Source organism: Embiotoca jacksoni, unplaced genomic scaffold, assembly GCF_022577435.1.
Source record: "Embiotoca jacksoni isolate LCO1_2020_lvr unplaced genomic scaffold, fEmbJac1.0.p SCAF_15, whole genome shotgun sequence".
NCBI classification, from domain to species: Eukaryota; Metazoa; Chordata; class Actinopteri; family Embiotocidae; genus Embiotoca; species Embiotoca jacksoni.
This window is the reverse complement of record NW_027185285.1, coordinates 1,754,518-1,771,307: the sequence shown is the minus strand read 5'-3', so window position 1 is coordinate 1,771,307 and position 16,790 is coordinate 1,754,518. Positions and strand designations below refer to the sequence as shown.

General features: G+C 38.0%; 1 protein-coding gene across 1 annotated transcript in view; it reads left to right on the top strand.

The window, feature by feature from the left end:
* Positions 1-16,790, top strand: part of elfn1a (extracellular leucine-rich repeat and fibronectin type III domain containing 1a) — a 71,858-nt gene that overhangs the window by 25,646 nt on the left and 29,422 nt on the right. The window lies entirely within an intron of this gene.

The following is a 16,790-nucleotide window of genomic DNA, read 5'->3' as shown; positions in this document are numbered from 1 at the left end:
AAACTTGGAGAGACAGCCGAGCATTATAATAAAGTATTACTACAAAGACTGACCCCCTGAAGAGCTCTGTATGGCGCCTTTACGTGCTGAGCTGCATACGATTACCAGGTGTTGTTTAAGATGCAGTTAAGACCTCCGTCTCCTCTTTGCTGTTGCCTCTAGGCTGTCCAGCCCAGGCTCTACAACACAGGCACTCTGTCTCACTCTTTGTTTATCCTGCCTGCCACCACAGATTCCCACCGCAGAGAGAAGCACTGACCACGACTGACAGAGAGAATGTTTAATATGTTTTGTTATATGCATCGAGCCTGAGCCTCTTAAGAAAAACAGTTCTCCCATTCTTGGGGGACTCTTCCACTTCCAGCTTCTCACAATGAGTGTTTACAGTGTTTGTGGTTTCTGGCTCTACTGGCAGTCCATTTATATTCTTTATTTTATTTAATTTATGTATGTCGTTCTGTTGTATAAAGAATTTTAATTTGTGCTCAGAAATCTTTAAAGATGCAATAGGTAAGATTTAAGTCCTGACTTGTAATACCGTTTGTACATTAAGAGGTGATAGAGGGCCCACGCAGTCTACTCAGTCTGGCTTTCAAAGTTTCGACAGTTTGAATTTTGCATATTCTTGCCTGTCATTAGTAAGTAGTTGGCATACTTATCTCTTTCGCTAGACCATAGTAGCAAAAAAAAACAGCCCAAACAAAAACGTATACCGAGGCCATTCGTAATGTATTTTGGTACGATCTGTGTTGTCATTAGTTGCAATGAAAAAAAAAAATCTATTTTTTTATTGTCCAAATGAGATCAGCATTGGTAATAAGCGATACCATATAATGATAATTAACTGTATAATGTAACTGACAATGTTTAATAAGTTCTGTGTTTGTTTATACGCAGATAGACAAGTTAAAATAGTTATATGTGATGAGCTTAATTAGCTTGTTATCCAGCCATATACCAAACTGAGGCAAACAAACCAGGCATTGACCACTCACATCAATTTGAATATGATAGCACTAAAAGTAATAGAAATCCAAGAATATGATTCCAGCTCTATGAACCAGATAGATGCCACTATCGACAACTTCAACCAGCATTTGAGTTTTACAAAATTCATTGTTCATTCAGTGCTTAAACAGAAACAGTCATGGAGCAAAAAAATAATAATTTGCAGATTACATATACGTCTATATTAACCAAATAATTAATGGAGGTGCTTGACGTGTAAAACTGTAATTATGTACCTTAATATTTTAAGCTATTGATGATAGTAATATTACTCATATAGTAAAAGTGATTCTGTCATTTGGAAGCATGTATTTTTCAGTACATGTAGAACAGTTTTATCATTTAATTGTACAAGCGGATTCACTAGACTCGACACTGGAAGGATAGATAATCTGGCGTACCAAATCTGTTCGGTTTAGTGACACTAGTAGGAATCTTTTATGGTTATCATTCATGCCATATGAGTCTTATATTAAGCATCACTGTTGCTCCAAGGTACAGAGGGAGAGATGCCCCTTTGTTTGTTGCGATCTACTTTTACAGGATTTTACGTGTTAAGCTACAACCTGCATACGCTAAGATAAAATGTTCGTTCTCTGATGCTTGTTTGGTCCATGACACCACACGGAGTTGACAGGGCTGAGGAAGAAGGACTGTGGGGAAACACTGTCACACAAATGTGTTTTTGTCAGCCGCTGACAGACGTGCCGCACCTTCCTGAGTACTGAGCCATGAGTCAATCACAACCCTTAGCACAGGACATCTCTGTATGTCCTATCTCCCCTGAGCTCCTTCAATACATTAAAGTGATGGACGTGTGTCAGGTAATGAGGGAAAAGTCAAGTGACTTACACCAATCATGTGCTGCCTTACACTTTGGCAGTCCAACGGCTTCATGTACATAAAAGAGAAGCTAGATGGAAGTAAAGTGTTGTTCAGTTTTCTTGGAGAAGACAGACCTCTTCCTACAGATCAGCTGTTAAATTTATTGCACTGACAGTCAGCTCTTTTTCTTCCTCAAAGAAGCTGTAGTCTGCGTCTGCCTGGTGTGAAAATGTTCCATTTTTGAGACAGTGTTTCTTGTACATTAGAATATTTCCTATTTGTTCCGGAGAATGTTTTGTCTTCTGCTCTGACAATTTGTGTAGTCATTCAGTACAATCCCACACAGCCTAGATGCTTTTTTTGCGTGAGGCAGTGTTAGCCTGTGAGGCACCATCAAACATAAGTTAAAACAGCAATGTTGCACAAGTTTGGCCAGTGGGATGATAGAACTGAGTGAAGTTTTTATTTGTATTTTTTCCCTGACCTGCCTCACCATTTCCACAAATACTGTATGAGGAAATGTTACAAATCAATGATTGATAGTAATATTTAATTTTGAGGACTTTTTGCATTTACACATTTAAAGGATCAAAATGAGAGACATAAAATTTGTTTTTTTGAAAATTGATTGGTTGTTTCAGTTATTTTCAAGCAAAATGTTCAACTTTTTCGGGTTCCAGACTGAAAAATGTGAAGGTGTGATACTGTTTTTTTTTTTTTTTTTTTTTTTTTTTTTTTAGCATATAATAGTAAATTTAATATCTTATGGGCTTAGAGTTAAAAAAAAAAAAAAAAAAAAAAAAAAAAAAAAAGGGAATTAGACCACACCATTCTGTCATGAAGTACCTTGATTGGTCATGGTTTTAAATCAGTGGAGCTGAAAACAACAAGGCATGCTTCTGTTTTTCCAACCAATTTTCTGGAAAATTTCACAATACACATAACAGTATTCTATCACAACACCCATGACAGGAGATTCAATGCATATCAGTGACTCTTAAGGATAAATTATCTAAAAATAGAATTACTGACACCATACAGGCATACTGTACATTTTAAATGAGATTAATAGTTAGTATAGTTGTAGTAAATCCACATGATGTATTATCAAACCCTTTATGGCAAAGAGAAAGTGGCCATATTAACCTGTAAACCAACAGCACAGTCACACAATCAATGACTGTGAAACTAATTATTTATTTTACTTTGAGGTCATTTTAATATTATTGTTTTGTACTGGTCATTATCAAAAACTGTTATTTTTTTCAGCCTGTTGAATAAATAACAAAAAAAAAAAAATACAAAAATAATTTGATAATGTGCTTTGAAAAGTTACGGAAAAGTGCTGATTGCTAGAGCTAAGGTAACCAATGCTGACATAAGGGCAGTTAATGTATTACTGTATGTCCGATCTGCTACAGCAGAATTTGTGATTCCTGATGTGCAAAGTAATTTTCCATTGTGCTGACGTTCTGCTTTCTTGCAGTCTTTTATCCCTAACATTTACAGCCATTATCTAAAGCTAATACCAATAATACTCAGTGTTCAAGAGAATATGAAGCACTCATCGTTAGCTTAGTTGGTAAATTTCAGGCTTTTTTACTAATTGCATGAATGGGACATCATGCAATGAAAGCCACCAAATGGGTGATCATTAGGAGAGCGAGCAATTTGTGGGATTCTGCTGGCGCTCAGCACTTGTGGTTCTATTGTTCGAAAGCAACCATTAAGTAGAACTCTACAGATTGAGCGGACTGATTACAAGTTGCCATGGTGATGAAAGTTATGTGGTATAACTCTCGCTCTATGATCATAGACTGAGCCCTTTAATGGGTCTTTCTGCCACCGATTTGAATCTCTGCCCAGTAAAATTTGCATATGCTCTGCCTGGCAGGATGATCTAACTCAGTCCTATGGGGGCTGCTTCAAAACACCACTTCTTGGTAAAGTGCAATTACTGAGCCCTCTGCCCTAACACAGCAATGTAATTATCTCTGTAGTTAGTCCGTTGCCACTCGCATTGTTTAACCCTCATGTTGCAGGTCAGCAGGGATGCTGTGCCAATCCGCATTTATCCTGACTGGCAGAATCAGAAACATGTTGTGTATTAACCCTGAAGGACACCAGACAACTGCCTAACAAGCCTGACAGGAACAAACCAACACATCTCACCTTTGTTTACAAGTTGACGGGCGGTCAGATATAACACTACACATGTGGAGTCCCACTGTGCAGGACAACAATCAGGAAACAGAGCAATATTCAGCTTTCTACAAAATACTGCACTAACAACTAATGTTCTATTTTTTCTTACTGAATCAGGCAACTTGTTTTGAAATCCTTACACTGTACCCAGGAATACTTGGCAGTTGAATCAATGGTTGTGAAAAAAAAAAAAGTACCCCCTTTGCATATCTATTGCGAACACATTACAAATTTGTATTGATTCCACGAGACTCAAACTTATGATGGATGTAAGATAACCCTCCCACCATCCGTCTTTCAGCTAAACATAGCACTGCTCCTTCACTAGCTTATGTAACTCATAGATATAGTACAATTATAGATATTTATGCAGAGTTGATCAATGTTAATATTATAAAAACAAATGTTTTGTTGCCTGGATCAAATTTGATCTTTGGCTGAAACTTCAAGAAATATTTGATCAACCTACAAATTCTCCATTTTGATTATATCTGTGTTTACAATTTAAGCTACAAGTCTTCTCTGGTAAATAATTCAGTATTTTACTCAAGAGTACTTTTACTGGCATGAGCATTTGTTAGTGATTGACTGACTTTACTCTTTTAAAGACTATTCCCTCATGCCACTGCTAAAATGGAGGTTATCTAGCGTTATACTGTAAATCTGATCTGTGGATTTTGTACAACCCCCAAGCGAGGAAATAAAGTTCATCACATGAAGCTTTTATTGCTTCAGTGACCTTGCATTAGTCATCATAAGACTTTTAACCAACCACTATAAGTTGGAAAAACTTGGTGAAATGTTTACTTTGCACTTCATAATATCAAAGCTGTATTGGTAGGCCAGGGAGTATCACAGCTCTGTAACCCTCCATGTACAGTATGTCACATGCCCTGGATAATGTATCTGTAGTTAAAGCTTCTACACTCTGTAGTAACCTAGCTAGTGTTTCTCAGTCGGACAGAAGTCTCCTGAATCAGATGGTTCGGGACATTTTGACAAACATCTCCTCCCAGTAGATCGATGAAGTGAGCACACAAGGCTTTTAGCTCTCTGGTGTGCAGCCAGGTAGAATGACATATGGCAAGGAGGCATGAGCAATGTGCTGCAAATCACATTTAGGTGAACACAATCTCTGCCTTGACTTTCGGGTTTCATAAATAATGCAGTACGGGCAAAGGACAACATTTGGATTTCCCAGGAGTGAAGACAAATGCGTTTTAAAATCCACTTTTAAATGCACTGCTTTAAAAAAAACAAAAAACAGGGTGACTATTCTTATTGACTGCCACTACACCATAGTTGTGGATTCTGTCCAAGTGTTTAGTAGAGTAGGCAGAAAATACCACTTGACTGGTTTAACTTTGACCTAAAAAAAAAAACCACTTATCTATTTTAAAACACAACATAAATCCTACTCGAGCAGGTCGGGGGACTTTAAGAGAGCCGTGTTGAGACAGAGCAGCAGGTGGGCTCAGTCGGGTCCGTCCAGGTGGAAAGAGTTCAAGCAGACTATCGATAAAAGCCAATCTCATTTATTATGAGCTGTCTTTTTCAAATTGTATCTCAAAAGAGTATTTTGCTGTAAATAATTGGTCTCAGGTGAGACAATAGTGTGAGAAACAGTGAAGAGTGTGTAGAAATGTTCATGGTTTGGTTCATAGTCATTGTTACAAACCGAGGAAGGGTATAATTGTGATAAATATGAAGTTACAATATGACCTCCCACAGTCTTTTAATGTGTTTTGGTGTGGATATTACGAGAATGTGCTTATTTAAATAGACATTTATGAAGAAATAGGATAATGGTGCCCCTTTAGATATCAGGTATGATATTATTTTCTACAGGCTTTCTTCTACTGAAGGGTGTCTGGATGAGTTTAAGAGAAACACGAAAGAAGTATAGATGACTCCAGTGCCTTTAGTTTGACTTCAGGACAGATTTTAGACTTCAAAGTGCAGTGACACTGAAAGAACCCCAGTAAGACACATGTAAGGTCGCAAAAACAGAGAGCCCAGTGACAACAAATTGAAGTGACAATCCAGAAAATCTAAAACAACAGAGTCATGAAAAAATAAGTTTGTGAACACGAGCAATACAATAATACCTTTCATTTAAAAGTACAAACACTGACTGCAGTGACTTTTTTTTTTAATGTAATCACTCATGTCACTTTTCAGGATTATATTGTTATTTTACATATAATGGAGCTGGATTGTATGTATTGGGTTTGAAGAGTTAGGTAGTGCATACACTCACTGTAGGATTGGACACATAATGAATAAATGAGAGCAAAAGTGAAAATGAGGGGGAAGAGAGATAAATGAGGAGAGAGAGAGAGAGAGAGAGAGGGAGGCAAATAAGGCTTTTCTGTCTCCGACAGCTTGTGGGCTTTTGTGTGATAGCTGGTGGCTGTAGGAGGCACTGAAAAGATAAGGTTTACTAATGGGGTGTTCAAGAGAATGTTTCATTTATTATGATACTTTACTAATGTGACTGTGGAGTAATATCAGACGGCGGCACTATTCATGCAAGCCCTGAGAGGTTTACATCGTAGGGACTGTTAGTGGTGCTTCCAACATCGCTAACCCTGGTCGCTGCAGCCCCGAGAGGCTGCTGTGAAGTGTGGCTTTAACGCAGACACTGTAGACATTAGGTCCACAAAGCTGATACAGAAGCTTTGTTCTTTCCTATGAACATATTCCAGTTTTGTCTCTTCCTCTGCTAGATTTGTTTGTTGATCTACTTTGACTTCAAAAGCCAAAAGACATAAAATGTACTAGTAAAGACCGATCACAACAACCAAATCAAGAACAATGTGACTAGCACACATGAATATGATTGTAGCTTTTCTTTGAAGAGTGTTGATTTGTCAGTGCAATTCTATAAAAGAGCATGTTTCATACTCTGTGCTCACTGGAGGGGCTGCAAGTTAACATAACATAAAATATGATGATTCATGACATTATTTAAAACACCTGAAGACTTGGTTTTAAACAGGAAGCAATTAAAAAAAAATTAAGACTTAAAAACTCTAACCTGCTTCATCAGGACTGTGTGGGTACGGTTTGGTCATCATAAACAAATACCCACACAACTGTCATCACATTTTGTTGACTAAACTGTGACACATGGACTTACACGTCATGTTTTTCCACCTGAGCCGTGCCCACCTCAAGTCAATAAGAAAAAGCACAGACAGAAACTGAAATGCAAAAACCTCCCTTGGAAAAACAAACACCACCGAAAACTGTATTTTAACAAAGAACCCCTTTGTACAGAGTAAGAAGCTCATTGAGAAAATCATTTTTCAGGGCCTTTAAAGTAAAACATGTAATACACTGAGCCATAATCTGAGTATTTGTGTTTCTTTGTCTGTTTGATAAAGTTATAAGAAATTCAATCATTGAGCAGTATTCTTTCAAATTAGATTTTTGGTTTCAGATTGCAGTGAAATAAAAACTCCACTTGGGTTTTCTAAAACATTTTTATCTCTTCAATAATGTAATGAGCGAGCCACCATCCTTCCTCCCTAGTTTTGATCTCACGCCAAAAAGCATAAGAGAGCGCAGCATTGTTACTGCAGTGTTTAGCATTGAGATATATGACCTCATCACTGAGCATTTCTGCTGGCTCTCTACTATATTTAGTTAGGCCACTCATTCATTGCACATGACTTTATTATTTTGTCAAGCTAGCATCAAGGATGTTGCTCATGCCAGAGTTTCTGAAGGAGCCTTTGAGCAACACCGGCAGGAAAAGAGACAGGAAAATATCTTGTAAATGGAGAAACAGAGTCGTTGTGAAAAGAATATTCAATCATCTAAAGTCATGCGAGGCCTATTCTTGAGTATTTTAGCTGAAGACAATCAGGAGAAACAGATGTACAAATGACAGCAAATATAAGTGACCACACAGCAGCTAATCAATGGGAGGAGAAACATGCATGGATTGGATGCAAGATGTTTCCAATCAGTGATCAACCCAGAGGAGTTCTGGAGGCAGAGAAAGAAAAGCAAAAAGCCCAGGAACACAGCCAGCACAAACAGATGTTAGAAAATGTACCAAAATCCAGAGAAAAAGACAGGTGTTCGGTGGCAAAATGAAAATTCGAGAGGAGAAAAGAGTGAGAATGAATTTCTGCCAGTACGGGTCAAGTAAAACAAATTATAGCTAAAGTAGATTAAAGGCATTGTGACAAAGTGAACACATAAAAAATAGGATGCATGTAAGTTGAAACCAAAATAGAAATTCAGTGCAATGCAGACAAAGCCTCAGAGTTGACGGATTTGATCAAGCTATACCCTCAGACAGGTCAGGGTGGACAGTGTTTCTCGAGCAGTGTTTACATGGAGATAATATAATGTGTTTTCCAACCAGAGGGTTCAACAAGAGGCCTCACAGCAAGCAACCCAGACAGAAGAAAGTACCGAATAAACTAGCAAACACGGAAAAGCAGCCTCACACTAAAGCTTTGATTAATATAAATACACTACATCTGCAACAGGGAATGTAGACTATGCAGACAAATGCAGGCCTGCATAGATTGAACAAATAATGACGTGACAAAAATGTTCACACACATAGACTGATGATCCAGTATGCACAGATGTTTAGAGTGATGAAAGAAAAGCTTATGTTTAACTGAAGAAGTTGAATGATAACAAACAGGAAAATATGTTTCCCACAAAGACATTAGTCCAGCTATCTGCAGCAGTCATCTCATCCCTTGATGCAGCCAGTGGATTTTGGCAAACTCCACTGCATTAAAGCAGCCACGAGTGCAAGCTGCTCAGTGATGCTGCATGACGTGGTATTTTCATTACCACTGCGACGTGAACTGGTGCTATTAACACGCTACAAAAGGAAGCCATAAAGCACAGTAATTCCAAACATTACCTAAATTGTGTGTTGATGACCAAAACAGAAACTTATTTCATTGAACTGACGGATAAAAATGTCTCTTCCAACATGTCCAGCTGCAACTGCAACATGCTACACATTGTTCTATACTGTTCTAACATCATTTGGGTGTCCTATAGATCAAAGTATGACACAAAATGTCTCACTTTTGCTCCCCGTTTCTCACAATTACTGAAATCCTATTAAATAGTAAACCCTCTTGAGGGAAAATAAGATCAAGAAGAGATGAGGGAAAAAGGCAAAAGAGGGGAAGGAAGAGAAGAGGGGACGGGTCTGCTTCTGTGCCTCAGCATTAGTAATGAGACATTAGCCTTGGTGTACATGGAGCCCTCAGATAACCCAAGTAACTAAGCAGCTGATGGGAAATTTTAGATGTCACAATAGTATTTATTGCTGTAAAACAATGAAAGAAATGAAAGATAAAAAATAAAAGAATCAAAGAGTAGAGAAATACATTAACTTTATTTCATCTGTTGTGTTTTAGCACCTGAACCTGATGAAACTGAGGATAATGTACCGAAAGATCCTTTACTATGTGATGCCAAAATACAAATTTACGTAGACAATTAGTATGCAGTGTGATTTAAACTTCAGCTTTAGTGCAATGCAACGTTTTGCCTCGAGGGAGGAAGTGCACTGTTATCGACCAGCCCCTTTAAATTTGGTGATTTTAATCATCTAGTCTCAGAGGACCCAGTTAAATTTAGCTTTCCTTGTGTATACTTCAGATAAGACAGTCCATCACAGTGAACAGCAGTCACCTTGATAGATGTCATTATTAGATAACATTATTGTTGCCTAATAAGAAAGTTTATATTCCCATAAACTAGGATTATGAAGTCTTTTTTTTATTTAAAGCAAACATTTTCGAGCCTGTGTCTCCAAGAATATGCTCTTGCAAATTCATATTTTTCCATGAGACGTTAATGTATTTATTCAACCTAAATCTAAATTACGGAAAGGTATAACAGAAGTTTTGTTTATTCAGTATTTAACACAAGTTTCAACTGGCATAACATTTACTGAAGTATGATAAACCTGTATCTAAATGAGTGCATGAATTTGTAGGGTGTAAACCTTAACTAGAGTATCATCAGCATAACAGCAAAGCTGGAGGTGGAGCATGGTAGAAGCATATTTTCTTGTCAGTTATTTGTGTTTAAAATATACTGAATCTTACAGTTTTAGAGGGAGCCAAATAAAGGGCTTGGAAAGACACAGTAACCGTATGACAGTAAAAACAGGATTAAACTAGATTAATGATGGGTAATAAATGAAAATCTCAAAGCAAAACAGAAAAGCAAGCTTCATGTAATGGCACAACAACACAAAGTAAGTATAGTGTGTGAACTAAATGTGTTATAATACAGTAAGCACTTACAAAATAAGTTTTAGCAGTCGAATAATTTCTGCTTGAATAACTTAGTGAATAATTCTGGGATATGAGTTGGCTGCTGCTCAGAATTTAATAACAACTTCAGTCCTTGGATGACTCAGACACTGCATATAATTTAAGGCAGAACTAGTTTTGTTTTATTACTGTATTCTTTCTTTACACGGACACATATACCATGTTATATAAATTATTCACTATCAGTAGGTTCTTTCAGTATTGTACATTTGCAAGATGCTTCCATTCAAATATAAAGATAAAGTCCTGCAAAATGCATTTAAAAAATACCAGTAACTGAATGTTAACGCATTGAAACCAATTCATTTTTATTCACACTCTTCACTGCACTGCCGAAAATAGAACACAAACTATATTAGTCCCTCTGAAACAGGTAGATATAGTCCTATATCACTCATATTCCAGCAGAAAATATAGTCAATTGTCATTACATCAAAAATATTCCTTTCTTTGTTCCTGCTCAGTCGTTTCTCTGGACTGTTTTAAGAGAATAAAACAAAAATCCCAATGCAAAGACTTGCACTGACTGCGTGGCTTCAGTGTCGACACTGTAACTTCATCAGACTTCTAAGTGCATTACCAGCTCCACTCAAACCCTTTAATGAATCAACTCTGGCAAGACCCATCAATATGAAGGCACTGAATAATGCCTTTAGTGCATACACTTAGCTTGTTAGTCATTCTATAAGTGCTGATTGAAGAAACAGGAGACTATAGCTGCAATGCACTCATTGATGGTGTCAACCTAAATTGCATTAATATCATTAATTTGATTAATTTATCTTTCTCTTCTCGACATATATTTACACTTTTGCTGTGATATGTCATTACTTACATATAACGCTGGAGAAATGTTTCATAAAATGTTTCATAAAAGGATTTTTCTGGTCGCGGCAGAATGTAAATTGAACCATGAAACGTAACACCAGGTTTAGAGCAGGTCTCTCAGACAACAATACCTGTACATGCATGTATCTCGAGTTACTTTCTACTTGTTGTATTATAGATGATGTTCGTTCATTTTCCCTTTTTAATTATTCAATCCATTCAAAGGAGCCAATTACATGTATCATCCCTCATGTTGCAGTAAAAGTAAAATGTCGATTTGTTGTCATTTTCAATATAGAGTTAAAGTGTGTTATATTTTTATATATATTTTTGGGGGGTGAATTCTTAAAATAGAAAGCAAAAGCAAACCTTTTTCAGCCGAGAGTTTGCTGAGTCATGACAATTTATCCTCACAGCCATTGACATCGGTGTCTTAGCAGCTGCAGAGTAAAGGCAGCGCTTTGCACTGTGATTTATTGAGTGGGCCTACTGCAGAGGGAAGCAGGGAGAATAAAGTGCTCTCACCTGGAAAGCGAGGCTCACTATGGTCAGAGGGAGATTTTTTTTTTTTTTTTTTCACTACTCACTTTACTATACAGACAGCCAATGAAGTCTGAATAATTCCATATTTATGAGCAAATTAATGAACAGTCGCAGGAATTATGTCTGCGGCGGCAAATTGAATCTTAACATTTATCAGTTTTGAATATATGAATGGACAAGAGCTAATGTGCGGGAGGTTGGAGCGCTGACCGCTTTGCTCTAAATAATGAACATAGAGGGGACGTGTGCATTCCTCTCCCGCATGTTACGCTGAGTGCCTGGACAAGCCCACGTAAACTGCTTGAACACACTTTCGGTGCGAGGGCACTCTGCACGCTGTGTTTCCTGGTTTGTGGCTTTGCAGGTTTCCATGTAAACATATGTACAGTGCAGCCCAATGGGCCCAATACTCGCTCTCTCCCTGTGCAAGCTGAGCTTTGTGAGTTGAACAGGACGCGAGAACTTGTGCCATTTTTCATGTCGGATCATGTCCCAGATATGCATCACCTACCAGAAAAATGTACCGGGTGTTCTCCATCACATGCTTGAATTTCTGACATAATTCAGGCACTTAGGTTCTAAACGGTGAAACTTTCAATCTGGGCGGGTTAAAGCATAACAATAAACTTTAATATGATGGCTTTATGGCTCTTCCTTATCATGACAACCTTTGCAAACAATTTGAAGGCCTTTAGGGTGCTCACCAGGGATACAGCGAGTCCCAGCTTTTACATCTCACGGTCCTCTAACTCTCCTCTGATTCCATCAATTAAACTGCAAGCTCCTCTTTATGGAGGGCTTATACCTTTTGTCCTTTACACAGAAAAGCCTGCCTTCAAAGGTATCCACATAACATGACTGTGACTTATCCAATGTCAGCAAACTGGCATGAGTGGATCCATTTCAATTTTATAGCAGTGACTATAATGTATGGTCGCTATCAAAGACTATGAACTAAAAATCAGTTCTGGGAAGAGTGTGTATTATTAAAATGCCGGAGTTATATCAAATTAATATTATTAATTACAACTTTTGCTTGGTTTGGTTCATTTATTATTTTTCTCACCAGTTTTGCCACCAGTCCAGATTTAACAAACATCCAAAACTCACCTCCTTTTTCAATTCATTCTAAGTTTTGTAAATTAATTTGTGTAAGATTAATTAGATTCATATGCTAGTTCCCATCCCAATTCTAAAAACCCAGCTAAAAAGCAGTGTCATCCCGTTTGACAAGACAGAACACAAGTGCAAAGAAATTACAGAATCAGTGGCGTTTTATTTTGGGAAATCCATTTACATACTGAAAAGATCTGGCGATTGGAATTGTGAATCGTCTAACGGGCAAACATAAAATTGTGATTTATTTATGACCACATGTCCTGCTAGCTGGAAAAATCTCATTTGAAGAAGAGTAAAATTATGATATTTTATTTCATTATTTTTCAGACCTAAACGTTGATTTCCCAGTGATGACATCAATTAGACAGATGAGATTGTAAACTGCTCAGAGAGAACCGTGGGATGTGTCATGGCTTCCTTTGCAAAGCCTCCGAATCACAGTTTGAATTCAGGTCTAATGATGGTACTGATGACAGGACTCATCTAAAATTAATGCTGAAGCTGTTGATTCGCACTGCTGTAGGTCTTCATTGAATCTTTGCGGCAGTGTGGGGAGATATTCTGCTGCTTTATCTAGAAGAAGTGCTGAACAGGAGTGTCACTGCAACATCCATGTTTCATTACACCATATGTCTTTCCAGATGTCTTCAGTGTTCACCCACGGGGATATCAGAGAAAGTGTTTCACTCGGAGCGACCTCTGTGCACTCTTTGACCAATTATTCTGTTAACATAGGTCCACAGATTGTCATATTGGCCCTAGTTTATGAAGTTGCTATCATTTCTACTATTCCAACATCCAGAATATTATTAGGGCTAAAAAGGAACACAGTGTGTGCTGTATATGACCTGCATCTTCAAATGCGTAATGTAGCATGAATCCTTTCTTTTCCTGAAAAGAGCCACTGTGCGTTAGTCTGCTCTTAGCGTGCACGTTGTTCTCAGGCAATCCTAGAATACCAGCACAAAGTGCCCTCTTTAGCTCGTCCTGCCCTCAAGAAGATCTGCTCAAAGCAATAAAGGCATTGGAGTAAAACCACACAGAGCCCATGTTATACTTGTCATCTTTATCATTCCACCCCACTTACTCCAGATAATAATAAATTACTGGCCATGTCAGTCAAGAGATCTGACTTTGTCTGAGAATAAAAGTCATCAAGGTGCTTCACGAGATGTTCCTGATTAATAATCTTGGAGAGCAAAAACAGACATGGGAGTACATTAATGTCTTTGTCACATGCATGTGTGCCTGGCCACTCTTCGTCACACAGTGCCACTCGGTTACTATTCATCACTATTCAGAGCTGCCCTGGAAGCAAAGAAGGAGGAACTCCAAGGCGAAGATCAGACATTAAATGAATGATTCCCTTGGCAAAACAAAACCGCACCAGAGTTTGTGCAACTTAACAGCTTTCCTGCTTTTGTACCCAAGGGTCCGGTTTCTTCGCAGAGCACAGAAACAGCTTAAACAAAAGATTATGAATGCACCTCTGAAATTAAGTGTCAACAGCAGGGTTTCTTTCAACATGGCAAAAGGTTAAGTGCACCGTTTTTCCATGTTGAAACAACTAAGAGCTAGTATGCGAGTGTCCGATTTTAAAATGTAAAATTGTATAATAAAGTCCTGACAAGAACTACTGTACTCTGCTATTAATTCTGAAAGTAAATGCCAAATAACATTTTTAAACAGCTTAAATTCTACTTAAGCAAAGTGAGAGCAGGAATGAGTTGTCAGACTAAATAACAGTGTTTGCTATTCAGATTTCTTCTGAGTAGCTTCTTAGTTCAGGGTCTCTGCCCACAGACACTTGCTTCCCTCTCACCTTTGAGAATATGAAAGGCTGCACATTTAACACCACTATGCACTGGAGTTAAAATATAATGCACATTAGGGTAATGTATTCCTTTAAAAGTTAAACTAATGTTTGTAGTTGTGTTTAAAACTGAATTTAATTTACTAGTGCAGGGAGGTAGTCTGTTCATACACAGATTAACTTTAAGGAGTGCAGGCAATTATTAAGGGAGCAGGGGGAACAGAGAATGGGGGAGTGTATTGTCCTCTTTATTTGTCTCACCAAACGTTTTATCACAATTTTCATATTTATCTTTTTTTTAAAGTATTGATTTAAGACAGAAACCCTTCTCACTGACTGGAATCAGGAAATACAACGTGACATAATTAAGTAGTTTCTTTCTTCGAGAAGGGGTGTTGGGTTGAATTAGCAACACATGAGCCTCGGATAGCTAGCATAGGCTGAATGACAAGCTCGGTTAGCAGTAATCTAAAACTGAATCAACAGATTAAAAATTAACAATCACAAAACAGCTCTTTAACTATGTACCGATAGTGTTTCAACAAGAACATTTAAGGTGAAAGATGTCAGAAATGGATGTAACAACAACTGCAACCCAACATTGAATTTAAACTTTATCCATGTTATTACATTTTCTATCTTATTCACTTTATATGAACGTTTAATAAGTGTTAGTTTCTTGCATTTTGCTGTTCTTAAGATTTTAAAAAGCAAATCTTACAATAATGTCTCATAATGGTTTATTTTTTCAGACTGAAAGGCCTCCACACGTGCAGGAGTTGTGCGGTCACTCTGTACTTTAGCAGCAAAACCATGTTCTTTTTCTGTTAAGCCATTACAACATCATTACGTGTGCTCCATGCTGCTTCAATATTGAATGAGTGAAGGAATAGCACACCAGTATCTTGCTTTCATGAAGCTATCAGGAAACCCATTCTGCCTCCAAATGTGTTTTTTACTGTAGATGGCATTTGCTATGGTTGAGGGTACAGTAAGTATGCATGTCTATTTTTAGAAAGGCAATTTCAAAGTACACTGTCTGCATCCACATGCACATGGCCAAGTGTTTAAATGGAGGGAGGGTGTGCTGCACACATGTGTGTTTGTGTGTGTGTGTGCTGCTTTGCTTCAGGCTTGTTTGTGGGTTCAACGGGCAGCACATACTTTCCTTTTCTCCATGGGGAATACTAGCTGTGTTGCTTTCCACTCCTTTACCTTAAGGCTTAACTGAGATTGAGTCACTCAGATGTAAAATCAAGAACTTCAGCTCTCAAGTATTAGCAGACAATATGTAAATCTAATAACCTCATTGAGCTATTTCATGGTCAGCTGGAAACTGTAATCGGCTGAATTTAGATTTCCAACACAACCTCAGGCGGTGAAATCCTTCACTGATTTTTTTTTTCTTTTCTAATCAATACAAGCCAGGTACCAACCCAGGTTGACGGACCCAGCGAGCAGTGTTCACGACACACCTCCTATCACACACTCTCTCCACATCAGAGTGGACCTTTCAAACACCAGCGATACTTTTAACCAGTCTGCTGCTCACACTGTGCAGTCTGTTGCTTGTGACTGCAGCAGGCTACAAAGATTTGTTGTGCTTTTATACACCCTCCTCCACCCCAGCTGCCACGCTTTTAAGTGGAGCTATCTGGGCACTCTTTGATTGACAGCTCTAGATCAGCGAAGGATATAACAGGGAATGTATTCACCAGCAAAACCTTGTCATCTTGCTAAAATCAAAAAACGTCCTAATGTAACACGAATGACTGTTGAATGAAGTCATTGTGATCTATGCATGCAGTGTTTGACAAGCAACACTTCTGTCATATCTGAACACTTTGACACTGAGATTTATTTCTGCTGCTTGGCCACTGGCCACCGGTGGTTAATACATTATATTACAAGACAATATAACCCTGTCGGTGTTGTCAGTTTATGCAACTTAATTCTATAATCAAGAAAGACAGATATAAGAAATCAAACTGAAGGTTCACATGCTCCACTTTTAAGGGGGCTGCCACAAACTTCTTATACTTTCAACACATTCATTTGAATTTATTTTCGAGTACGACGCCGGAGGAAGCTGTCTACAACATAAAAAAAGCTTG